Consider the following 12,996-nt stretch of genomic DNA (forward strand, 5'->3'; position numbering starts at 1 on the left):
TAGACGCAGCCTTTCTTGATTTGAGAAAACCGTTTGACTTAATATCACATCGACGCTTATTGTCAAAAGTACGATTATATGAGGTATCAAGCGAAATTTGTGACTAGACTGAGGATTTTTTGTTGGGGAGGACGCAGCACGTCATCGGACGGAGAGTCATTGTCAGATGTAGAAGTGACTTCGGGTGTGCTCCAGGGAAGAGTACTGGGACCCTCGCTGTTCATTTTGTATATTAATGACCTTGCAGACAGTATTAATAACCTTCCGACTTTTTCAGATGATGGAGTCACCTAGAATGAAATATATAGTCTGAACGAAGCTGCACAAATATTCAGACCTTGATAAGATTTCAAGGTGGTGCAGAGATTGGCAACGTGAAACTTCCGGGCAGATTAAAACCGTGTGCCGGACCGAGAGTAGAACTCGGGACCTTTGCCTTTCGCGGGCAAGTGTTCTACAAACTGAGCTACCCAAGCACGACTCAAGACCAGTCCTCACAGCTTTAATTCCGCCAATACATCTCATTCAGATTGGCAACGTGATTTAAATGTTCAGAATGTAAGACTGCGCACTTCGCGAATGGAAAATACATAGTATCGTATGACTGCAATTTCAATAAGGCACATTTGGAATCGACAAAGTCATAAAAATACACAGGTGTGACTCTGCGTAGGGATATGAAATGGAATGAGCGCAGAGACTCAATCTTGCGCAAAGCAGGTGGCAGACTTCGGCTTATTGGTAAAACAGTGGGGAACTATAAATCACTTGTGCGTCCCATCCTAGAGATTGCTGTACCAGAAACGACTAACAGGGGATACAAAGAAGGGTAACACAAATGGTCACAGCTTTCTTCCCATGGGATCGTGACACAGAGCTGCTGGAGAAACTAGACTGAGAGACTTTTAAAGATTGATGTATACTACACCGAGAAATCCTGCTGAGGAAGTCCCGAGAACCGACTGTAAATTATTACTCTAGGAATGCACCACAATCCGCAACGTATCGCTCGCATAGGCATCGTTAGGACAAGATTAGGTTAATTACAGCACAAATGGAGGCATTTAAACCATCATACTTCCCAGGTTCCATACATGAATGGAACGGGAAAAACTCCAGTAACTGTTACAATGGAACGTGCCCTGTGCAATGCACTTCACGGTGCTTTACGGAGTATGGACGTACGAGGGTAGTCCCAGGAGTAAGGTCTCTCCTATTTTATTTTATAAGTACAGAACTCTGACTGTGTGGCAGTTGGTCACACTGTTATGAAGAGTGCTTCACGCGCTGTGTGTAAACATGCGCACGCCGCTCTAAAGCGCCCAGTCTTGGCTTGGCAGCCGTCGATAATGGAGCTCCCGTTGGATGTTACCGCCAAGTGCGAATTGCGCGCAGTTATTCGGTTTTTGAACGCAAAGGGCACTGCGCCGATTGAAATCCATCGCCAATTGACGGAAGTGTATGGTGAGTCGTGCATGGATGTTAAAAATGTTCCTAAGAGGTGTAGAGAGTTTGCAACTGCTCGGACCGAAATTCAAAACGAACAAAGGAGCGGGAGATCCTCAATTTCTGAGGAAACAGTGTTGAAGGTTGAGCAAAGCATGCGTTTAGATCGGCATCTCACCCTGGATGATCTCTGCACGTTGGTTCCTGAGGCTTCCCGAAGCACCGCTCACAGAATTTTGACGCAAACATGGAACTACCGGAAGGTGTGCGCAAGATGGGTGCCACGCATGCTCACTGTGGACCACATGTGGCAACGAGTTTGATGCTTCCCGCGAATTTCTTCACCGCCTTGCAGCCGAACAGACAACTTTCTGGACTCAGTTGTCACTGGTAACGAAACCTGGGCATACCGCTTTACATCTGAGACCAAGCAACAATCACGCCAGTGGCGGCATCCTTCTTCGCCAAAGCCGCGGAAATTCAAACAAACACAGTCTGCCGGTAAAGTCATGACAACCGTTTCTTGGGATCGGAAAGGGATATTATTGGTCGACTTTATGTCCACTGTGACCGCAATTAACGCTGACAGGTACTGTGAGACTCTGAAAAAATTCAAACATGCAATTCAGAACCGGAGAAGAGGAATGTTGAGCAAGGGCGCGTACACATTCTCCATGACAACGCTCTCCCACACATCGCTAGGCAAACCGTTGCTCTCCTGCGACAGTTTCAGTGGAACATAATCTCCCACTCACCCTATAGTCCTGCCTTGGCGCCCAGTGACTATCACCTGTTCCCTACGTTAAAAGATCATTGGCCGAAAGCGATTCAGCTTCGACGACGAGGTGAAAGAAGAGGTTCATAACTTTCTGAACGGCATGGCGGCGAGCTGGTATGACATGGGCATACAAAAACTGCCACAGCGTCTACAAACATGCATCGACAGAAATGATGATTACGTAGAAAAATAGCTAAATGTTCAAGCTATAAACCATTGTAGAAATAAACAAGTCTATGTACTTACACATTAGTGGCCATTAAAATCGCTACACCACGAAGATGACGTGCTACAGACGTGAAATTTAACCGACAGGAAGAAGATGCTGTGATAAGCAAATGATTAGCTTTTCAGAGCATTCACACAAGGTTGGCGCCGGTGGTGACACCTACAACGTGCTGACATGAGGAAAGTTTCCAACCGATTTCTCATACACAAACAGCAGTTAACTGGCATTGCCTGGTGAAACGTTGTTGTGATGCCTCGTATAAGGAGGAGAAATGCGTACCATCACGTTTCCGACTTAGATAAAGGTCGGATTGTAGCCTATCGCGATCGCGGTTTAGCGTATCGTGACATTCCTGCTCGCGTTGGTCGAGATGCAATGACTGCTAGCAGAATATGGAATCGGTGGGTTGAGGAGGGTAATACGGAACGCCGTGCTGGATCCCAACGGCCTCGTATCAATAGTTGTCGAGAAGACAGTCATATTATCCGCATGGCTGTAACGGATCGTGCAGCGACGTCTCAATCCCTGAGTCAACAGATGGTGACGTTTGCAAGACAACAACCATCTGCACGAACAGTTCGACGACGTTTGCAGCAACATGGACTATCAGCTTAGAGACCATGGCTGCGGTTACCCTTGACGCTGCATCACAAAAATGGTTCAAATGGCTCTGAGCACTATGGGACTTAACATCTATGGTCATCAGTCCCCTAGAACTTAGAACTACTTAAACCTAACTAACCTAAGGACAGCACACAACATCCAGCCATCACGAGGCAGAGAAAATCCCTGACCCCGCCGGGAATCGAACCCGGGAACCCGGGCGTGGGAACCGAGAACGCTACCGCACGACCACGAGATGCGGGCGCTGCATCACAGACAGGAGCGCCTGCGAGGGTGTACTCAACGACGAACCTGGCTGCACGAATGGCAAAACGTCATTTTTTTTCCGATGAATCCAGGTTCTGTTTACAGTATCATGATGGTCGCATCCGTGTTTGGCGCACATTGGAGGTGTGTATTCGTCATCGTCATACTGGCGTATCACGCGGCATGATGGTATGGGGTGCCACTGGTTACACGTCTCGGTCACCTTTTGTTCGCATTGACGGCACTTTGAACAGTGCTCGTTACATTTCAGATGTGTTACGACCCGTGGCTCGACCCTTCATTCGATCCCTGCGAAACCCTACATTTAAGCAGGATAATGCACGACCGCATGTTGCATGTCCTGTACGGGCCTTTCTGGATACAGAAAATGTTCGACAGCTGTCCTGGCCAGCACATTCTCCAGATCTCTCACCAACTGAAAAACGTCTGGTCAGTGGTGGCCAAGCAACTGGCTCGTCACAATACGCCAGTAACTACTCTTGATAAACTGTGATATCGTGTTGAAGCTGCACGAGCAGCTGTACCTGTACACGCCATCCAATCTCTGTTTGACTCAATGCCCAGGCGTATGAAGGCCGTTATTACGGCCAGATGTAGTTGTTCTGGGTACTGTTTTCTCGGGATCTATGCACCCAAACTGCGTGAAAATCTAATCACATGTCAGTTCTAGTATAATATATTCGTCCAATGAATACCTATTTATCATCTGCATTTCTTCTTGGTGTAGCAATTTTAATGGCCAGTAGCGTAAAAAAAAATAGGAGCTTTTGGGATTACCCTCGTACATGTAGATGTAGGTACTGGCTCGCGCGACGCCTCCCATGCGCTTCCGTCGACTGCTAGCCGGCTTCGTTGCACAGGGAGCTTCGCACGTTCTCCATCGTAGCCCCGCTGCTATTTTCTTGTCAAGTGTTCTGACTGCTACCTGCGATGCCCAATCAAGACTCCTTTCTGTCGTCTGACGTGACAGCCTGCATGGCGGGGTCTCGCTGAGAACGCACCAGAGTGAGGACGTCACAAGGTCCTAGCGGCGCGACCTTCGCTGGACTGCAGTGCGGACAGATCGATAGGAAGCTGGTCGATGCTGCAACTGGGAAAGGTCTGCCCACCCTGCTCAGACAAGCCACCGTTAAAAAGTGTTTGCCAACCATTATCTGGTGAGCTCCTTGCAAGTGGTGTAGGATTTCACCAAAATACACAGCGGAGCGAAGAAATTTTGTTGTGCGGGTGGTCTGATGCGGAGCTCCATGAACAAGAATGTACGATCAACGGTGTGCTCCGAAAAACTTGTGCGTGCACCAGCATTGTGCTCTTTCGGCAGAGATGCGACAGATTGCCATCTTTACAGAGCAGACAAGCCTTCGAACGTTTCTGTGAAGAACCGTGGTCGTCCAGCAATTTAGCGTCTAGTGGTACAGGGTGTTTCAAAAATGACCGGTATATTTGAAACGGCAATAAAAACTAAACGAGCAGCGATAGAAATACACCGTTTGTTGCAATATGCTTGGGACAACAGTACATTTTCAGGCGGACAAACTTTCGAAATTACAGCAGTACAATTTTCAACAACAGGTGGCGCTGCAAGTGATGTGAAAGATATAGAAGACAACGCAGTCTGTGGGTGCGCCATTCTGTACGTCGTCTTTCTGCTGTAAGCGTGTGCTGTTCACAACGTGCAAGTGTGCTGTAGACAACATGGTTTATTCCTTAGAACAGAGGATTTTTCTGGTGTTGGAACTCCACCGCCTAGAACACAGTGTTGTTGCAACAAGACGAAGTTTTCAACGGAGGTTTAATGTAACCAAAGGACCGAAAAGCGATACAATAAAGGATCTGTTTGAAAAATTTCAACGGACTGGGAACGTGACGGATGAACGTGCTGGAAAGGTAGGGCGACCGCGTACGGCAACCACAGAGGGCAACGCGCAGCTAGTGCAGCAGGTGATCCGACAGCGGCCTCGGGTTTCCGTTCGCCGTGTTGCAGCTGCGGTCCAAATGACGCCAACGTCCACGTATCGTCTCATGCGCCAGAGTTTACGCCTCTATCCATACAAAATGCAAACGCGGCAACCCCTCAGCGCCGCTACCATTGCTGCACGAGAGACATTCGCTAACGATATAGTGCACAGGATTGATGACGGCGATATGCACGTGGGCAGCATTTGGTTTACTGACGAAGCTTATTTTTACCTGGACGGCTTCGTCAATAAACAGAACTGGCGCATATGGGGAACCGAAAAGCCCCATGTTGCAGTCCCATCGTCCCTGCATCCTCAGAAAGTACTGGTCTGGGCCGCCATTTCTTCCAAAGGAATCATTGGCCCATTTTTCAGATCCGAAACGATTACTGCATCACGCTATCTGGACATTCTTCGTGAATTTGTGGCGGTACAAACTGCCTTAGACGACACTGCGAACACCTCGTGGTTTATGCAAGATGGTGCCCGGCCACATCGCACTGCCGACGTCTTTAATTTCCTGAATGAATATTTCGATGATCGTGTGATTGCTTTGGGCTATCCGAAACATACAGGAGGCGGCGTGGATTGGCCTCCCTATTCGCCAGACATGAACCCCTGTGACTTCTTTCTGTGGGGACACTTGAAAGACCAGGTGTACCGCCAGAATCCAGAAACAATTGAACAGCTGAAGCAGTACATCTCATCTGCATGTGAAGCCATTCCGTCAGACACGTTGTCAAAGGTTTCGGGTAATTTCATTCAGAGACTACGCCATATTATTGCTACGCATGGTGGATATGTGGAAAATATCGTACTATAGAGATTCCCAGACCGCAGCGCCATCTGTTGTTGAAAATTGTAACTACTGTAATTTCGAAAGTTTGTCTGCCTGAAAATGTACTGTTGTCCCAAGCATATTGCAACAAACGGTGTATTTCTATCACTGCTCGTTTAGTTTTTATTGCCGTTTCAAATATACCGGTCATTTTTGAAACACCCTGTAGTTTCCACCTTGCTCCTACCTCTTTCCGTAGACGTTCACGACAGTAGCACGTGAACATTCGACCAGCTTCGCCGTTTTCGAGATAGTCGTTCGCAGGCTCTGGGTAACAATAATCTGCCCTTTGTCAAAGTCGCTTATCTCAATGGCTTTCCCCATTTGCATCCCATATTTTCGGTTGGGTGGTCCCTGGTCCGTCTCTGCTCCGCTTACTTACTTTTGTTAGCAGCGTCACGTTCTCGCAAGCCATCAGGTGGCATCGAACGTAGCAGCAGTGGGCATAATGCTTTGGCTTATCAGAGTAGGTCTTTAGGCGCTCAAATTACCCAGACTATCTTCATCCAGTATTTCAGAATTAGAGCACTTAGTGACTTCCAACAACTTTTACACATAATTTCAGACCATTCCGAAACTTTTTCAGCTTGACTTCCCCTCCCCCCCCCCCTAACGAAATAATGAAAGGGGAAATTTTGACGCTTACTAAATTTTCGCGGTTCGTGCATTACAACTTTGACATCAGAAACTACTTTTTAATTTATTACTTGTTTGAAACTTCCTGGCAGATTAAAACTGTGTGCCGGACCGAGACTCGAAGTTGGTAGAGCACTTGCCCGCGAAAGGCAAAGGTCCCGAGTTTGAGTCTCGGTCTGGCACACAGTTTAATCTGCCAGGAAGTTTCATATCAGCGCACACTCCGCTGCAGAGTGAAAATCTCATTCTATTACTTGTTTACTACTAACTCTATTTGCAACAAATTTGCAGACAGTAACCATTACACCAGTGAATGAACATGCTAAATTATGTCAGTATATGATACATAGTTGAGGAAATAAAGTTTTTTTTCCTTTTTGATTGGTCTATGGGTGAATAATCCGACATTAATAAAACCTACATTATTAGGGTTTTGCGCCTTCAGTCATAAAGATGACTACTGTAAAAAATTAACACACTAACTAATTTGTAAAGTAATAACAGGTATGAAGATGTTTTATACGTGATTGTTCTATTCTTTTAAGAAATCAAATGGCTCTGAGCACTATGGAACTTAACATCTGAGGTCGTCAGTCCCCTAGACTTAGAACTACTTCAACCTAACTAACCTAAGGACATCAAACACATACACACCTGAGGCAGGATTCGAACCTGCGACCGTAGTAGCAGCGCGGTTTCGCAATGAAGCGCCTAGGACCGCTCGGGCACAGCGGCCGGCTCTTTTAAGATCTATGGGTGGGGTTGCGGTTACTGGTGATGATGTAATTGATTATCAGACATTTATTGAAACGTTTTAGATGTATGCAATTTGATTATGTTAACATTTACGTATAATATACCATATAAGCGTAGTCACCCCCTATAAATTTTCCAACCAGTTTTTGACATCGTGCTGCTTTTGACGTCATTGAAATACAATGTCGTTCTGTTACATCAAGTTGTATAGGAAAATAATTTTCTGTGACATCTGTGTCGACCGCAAAAATCAATCCCGCCTCATGGCTTTACATCGAAAAAAAAAAGTGTGTGAAAACAATTAGCACACCGCTTCCGGGATTCGGGGAGGTACGCCGGCCTAAATACAGCCCGCCCGGTGGATTAATGACGAGAGCCAGTATGTTGGCCAGCCTGGATGATCCGCACATCCGACTAGGTGAATACCGGGCTGGTACCCTCGTCCCACCTAAGTTACTCGGTTCGCAAACATTTACACAACGATGGCACACTTCCGTATGGAATAACACTAGACGCAGACATATGAGGTAGACAAATTCCATCCCTCGGCCCCGCGAGGGGGGGGGGGCATGACGGTGGGAGGAGGATGGGGAGCGGAGACTCTACATTACCAAAGCCAATAATTAATATGTCGAAGCCGTGGTGATACAGGATAAAGTCCACGAAAAAAAAGCTTTCAAAACGAAAAATCATGTACTATTCCATGACACCCAGTGAGGATGTCTTGTTAAAAGCCGAAAGGTGCCTCAGCGAATAAATAACATTCGGTTTGTTTTTTTTTTGTCTGAAGGTAGTGAGGTTTAAAGTGGCACGGACAATAAGGTTCCCTGTCCTGTGTACGGGCCGGCGGTGACGTCTGTTTGTAGAGGCACTCGCGCGGTACAGGGAACGGAGAGCTCGCCTTGTGTGCGCCTCCCAAACAAACACACACACACGGACTCGTGTGTGAGGAGTCGTAGCCGCCTCGCCCGTGGACCATTGTTAGGCGAGCGGCTATCAGTACAGTTGGGCGGGACACGACACGGGCAAACAGCTCCGCCGCGACCAAACGTCCAAAGTCAGCAGGGCCCTCTTTTATGACTGCCTCGTGTGTGTGTGTGTGTGTGTGTGTGTGTGTACGCGCGCGCGCGCGCTCGTGCTCTCGCATTCCCTTAAAATTTTCCACCGCTAACAAAATTTTAATAGGCACTGTTGAGGAATCTAGGAACACACTCCCACTCCCTACGTATTGTCCCTGTACAGACTGCTGAGACAATATTTAATAGAAATACAGAACGCACAGTGGAGCTTACGCAATCATTCTTCTTGCGCTCCCTACGCAATAGAACAGCATGAAGCCCTAATGACTACCTTTATGTACCCCTTTTAAGTACCCATGAATATAGATTATTCGACCATGTTATTTGTTTCTCAATGCTTTTAATAATCTGATGATGGCAGCAGGCCGAAACCCGTACAGTGTAACACTTGTGAAAGCAGATACACTGGACAAACAGGTAGAATATTTGATGTTTGATACAAAGAACACAAGAGAGGTTGGAAGTATGGGGCAAACGACTCCACACTTGCAGGACATCTGAGAGAACATAACCACAAACCAACCACTAGAGAAGAACACATGAAAATAATTAGAATCAGCAATAAAAAACACCTCCTAACGCTGCAAGAAAATTACCATATACAGATAACAAAAGCAGAAAGGAAAACCCTGTTGAATGATCAAGTACACATGCCATACAATTCATTGTTTACACTCATAGATAAAATAATGGAATAACGCTCCCAAAGAGGATAATAAAATAATACCACTACCCAATATAATAATATACCACCAAATACCTTTTCACTCACTTATCCATGAACATCCCACAGAACATTGAAACAAAAAGTAAAATCAGCTATCACCAAAGCATTCAACCACTCTCTAACAGCTATTACATTCATATTTAACACTCAAGAACTCAAACCACCAACCCCCCCCCCCCCCCCCCTCACCTACACTACAAGAAGGAACCACCATATACACACTCACGCTCTCATTTTGCGACAGAGCAGTTGCACCTTTGAAACAACTCACTGAATTCTCTGGCCACACTTCCGCTCTAGTTTTTCCCAGTGCAAAACATCGGCGAGACATGTTCCAATCCTCTAGTTTCTCAGATTGAATATCATCCTATTTTTGAGTGTCCAAATGTTCTTGACCAAAAATTCTGCCATTCAAATAAAAAACATACAATTTGATACGTATTCAAAAAAAGTTACAATTTCGCAATGTTATGCTTCAGCCATTAATAGTTAGCAACACATACCAAGGTAGAATACAATTTTAAATTACTAATAGTCAAAGCAGAGTTAACTTTCAGTGTCTTATTCAAGACTGCACACAATCAAGAATGCTATACGGCACTGAACTGTGAAGTTTCGCTTTACGGCAGTTCAGCTACATTCCATCGGCCTATCGTCTGACAGACCACAATTATGACGTCAGCAAAGACTGAATGGCACCGGTGCCCAAAAGCAAAGCTACTTCACTCTCTGTTGAAATCTATTCCCTAGAATGACATCTGAACGGACTGTACCAAAGTCGAGTTGTTAAAACTTCCCCACTGGTCTTCGCTTTACGGCGCAGAAAGAAAGCATGTAGACGAAATATCAGTAAGTGTTACGGACATTTACCTCGTCTCCGTAGCCTCGGTCACTAACGCTCGCTTCTGCGATGGTGAAAGGCTCGTCGATTGCCGGATCGAATCCTGCTGGAGAAAAGGAATACAAAATTAGAATATCCAGTATTTTCTCAAGGAAAGGACAGGTAGTTTATTTCATTTTCTATAGTAACGTGTTACATCACCAACAACTTTAATCTTGGTACACTTTAGTGCACCTTTAACCCATACGAACACAGACTCTGGTTCATTTACTTTACGACGATTCCTTGTCCTAAGAACCTACTGATAGTATGCCTATTACTACGTGGAGCAGAGCAGGTGCGCAAGGTATTCTTTATGGTCCTTCAGTGTTCTGTAGATGCTTACTGAATTTTACACTTTAATGCTGATGATAGTGCACAAGGTAATGGTTGGCTGACTGTGGCTCTAGTATGTGGTGGTAAAATGGAGACTGTATCAGGGCTGGAGACTTTTAACAGCCGAGAAGTTATTGCTTATCGTACATTTCAGATATGTGAAGTGTGTAACAGAGGACGTGGTTCGTCTTACTATATGTCTACAATGCCGTTGGTTCTTAGGATGAGGAATCGTCGTAAAGTAAATGAATCAGAGTCTGTGTCCGTATGGGTTAAAGGTGCACTGAATTGTGCCAAGATTAAAGTTGTTGGTAATGTGACACATTACTATAGAAACTGAAATAAAGTACCTGTCCTTTCCTTCAAGGTGTAGCATCTCAATCACTCAATCAATATTTAAAATACGATGCATTACAAGAAAATAAATTAATTCTCTGGTCCAGCAAGTACGTTTGCTACTACAGACGCAGTGCGGATAATTTAAAATTCAGTCATCGCATATACGTTTGCCGACTAATTTCCAACTCCTAGGGGAAGAAGAAATTAATATAATTGTCTTTTGAACCATTATTCTGACAAGAAGTTAATATTTGTTACGTGCAATTAAGTCACAATGTTCGAGGACAGTGAAAAATTATGTTCTGGTGAGCATTACAAAAATCATTGACTTTATTATTTCTTTATCTCTGGCGTTATCGCTAATGCAAAAAATTATGATACTGTTAATTATTGCAAGTGGTTTCAATGAAGGCACAGGGCAGATGCATAAAGAAATAACATTTACGTCACATTTTGTCACAGTTTAGTACTTTTTATTGGTTTCAATGAAGACGCAGAGCATGTGTGTAGAGAAAGAACTTCCTTGCAATATGCTATCTCTTTCTAAATAAATAGTAACCAGTACGAACAGACTTTCAGTCAGTTTCACTTATGTGAATGTAACGATTTATTTTGCTTTTTTCATATTTTGTGAAAGATTACACTTCACGTTTTCAGTTAATTACGGATTCACCCAACGGTATCATAAAGAATCAGGAACATTAGAAAGAGAATAAGACGTAGTGGCGTTAAATTCCCGAGCATCAGACTTTACGTCAAAGCACTATATTCCTAACCTCTGGACGCCGTCTCATCGAATGAGAGCATATGACACCGTTTGACATTGACCATTCCGTCGGAAGGGTTATTCTAGACGGTACGCTTGATATACTCGGTGACGATTATTGAACTACACTCCTGGAAATTGAAATAAGAACACCGTGAATTCATTGTCCCAGGAAGGGGAAACTTTATTGACACATTCCTGGGGTCAGATACATCACATGATCACACTGACAGAACCACAGGCACATAGACACAGGCAACAGAGCATGCACAATGTCGGCACTAGTACAGTGTATATCCACCTTTCGCAGCAATGCAGGCTGCTATTCTCCCATGGAGACGATCGTAGAGATGCTGGATGTAGTCCTGTGGAACGGCTTGCCATGCCATTTCCACCTGGCGCCTCAGTTGGACCAGCGTTCGTGCTGGACGTGCAGACCGCGTGAGACGACGCTTCATCCAGTCCCAAACATGCTCAATGGGGGACAGATCCGGAGATCTTGCTGGCCAGGGTAGTTGACTTACACCTTCTAGAGCACGTTGGGTGGCACGGGATACATGCGGACGTGCATTGTCCTGTTGGAACAGCAAGTTCCCTTGCCGGTCTAGGAATGGTAGAACGATGGGTTCGATGACGGTTTGGATGTACCGTGCACTATTCAGTGTCCCCTCGACGATCACCAGTGGTGTACGGCCAGTGTAGGAGATCGCTCCCCACACCATGATGCCGGGTGTTGGCCCTGTGTGCCTCGGTCGTATGCAGTCCTGATTGTGGCGCTCACCTGCACGGCGCCAAACACGCATACGACCATCACTGGCACCAAGGCAGAAGTGACTCTCATCGCTGAAGACGACACGTCTCCATTCGTCCCTCCATTCACGCCTGTCGCGACACCACTGGAGGCGGGCTGCACGATGTTGGGGCGTGAGCGGAAGACGGCCTAACGGTGTGCGGGACCGTAGCCCAGCTTCATGGCGACGGTTGCGAATGGTCCTCGCCGATACCCCAGGAGCAACAGTGTCCCTAATTTGCTGGGAAGTGGCGGTGCGGTCCCCTACGGCACTGCGTAGGATCCAACGGTTTTGGCGTGCATCCGTGCGTCGCTGCGGTCCGGTCCCAGGTCGACGGGCACGTGCACCTTCCGCCGACCACTGGCGACAACATCGATGTACTGTGGAGACCTCACGCCCCACGTGTTGAGCAATTCGGCGGTACGTCCACCCGGCCTCCCGCATGCCCACTATACGCCCTCGCTCAAAGTCCGTCAACTGCACATACGGTTCACGTCCACGCTGTCGCGGCATGCTACCAGTGTTAAAGACTGCGATGGAGCTCCG

At 46.1% G+C, this 12,996-nt stretch overlaps 1 protein-coding gene across 2 annotated transcripts in view; it reads right to left on the reverse strand.

The window, feature by feature from the left end:
* Window positions 1-12,996, reverse strand: part of LOC124596421 (solute carrier organic anion transporter family member 5A1) — a 441,010-nt gene that overhangs the window by 316,946 nt on the left and 111,068 nt on the right. The window contains exon 2 of one of the 2 annotated variants that reach the window (XM_047135552.1): window positions 10,209-10,285. The exons of the other annotated variant lie outside the window; for it this stretch is intronic. The gene's annotated coding sequence lies outside the window, so the exon portion shown is untranslated. The remainder of the gene's footprint in view (window positions 1-10,208; window positions 10,286-12,996) is intronic. 2 annotated transcript variants of the gene reach the window in all.

This window comes from Schistocerca americana, chromosome 2 (genome assembly GCF_021461395.2).
Source record: "Schistocerca americana isolate TAMUIC-IGC-003095 chromosome 2, iqSchAmer2.1, whole genome shotgun sequence".
NCBI lineage: Eukaryota > Metazoa > Arthropoda > Insecta > Orthoptera > Acrididae > Schistocerca > Schistocerca americana.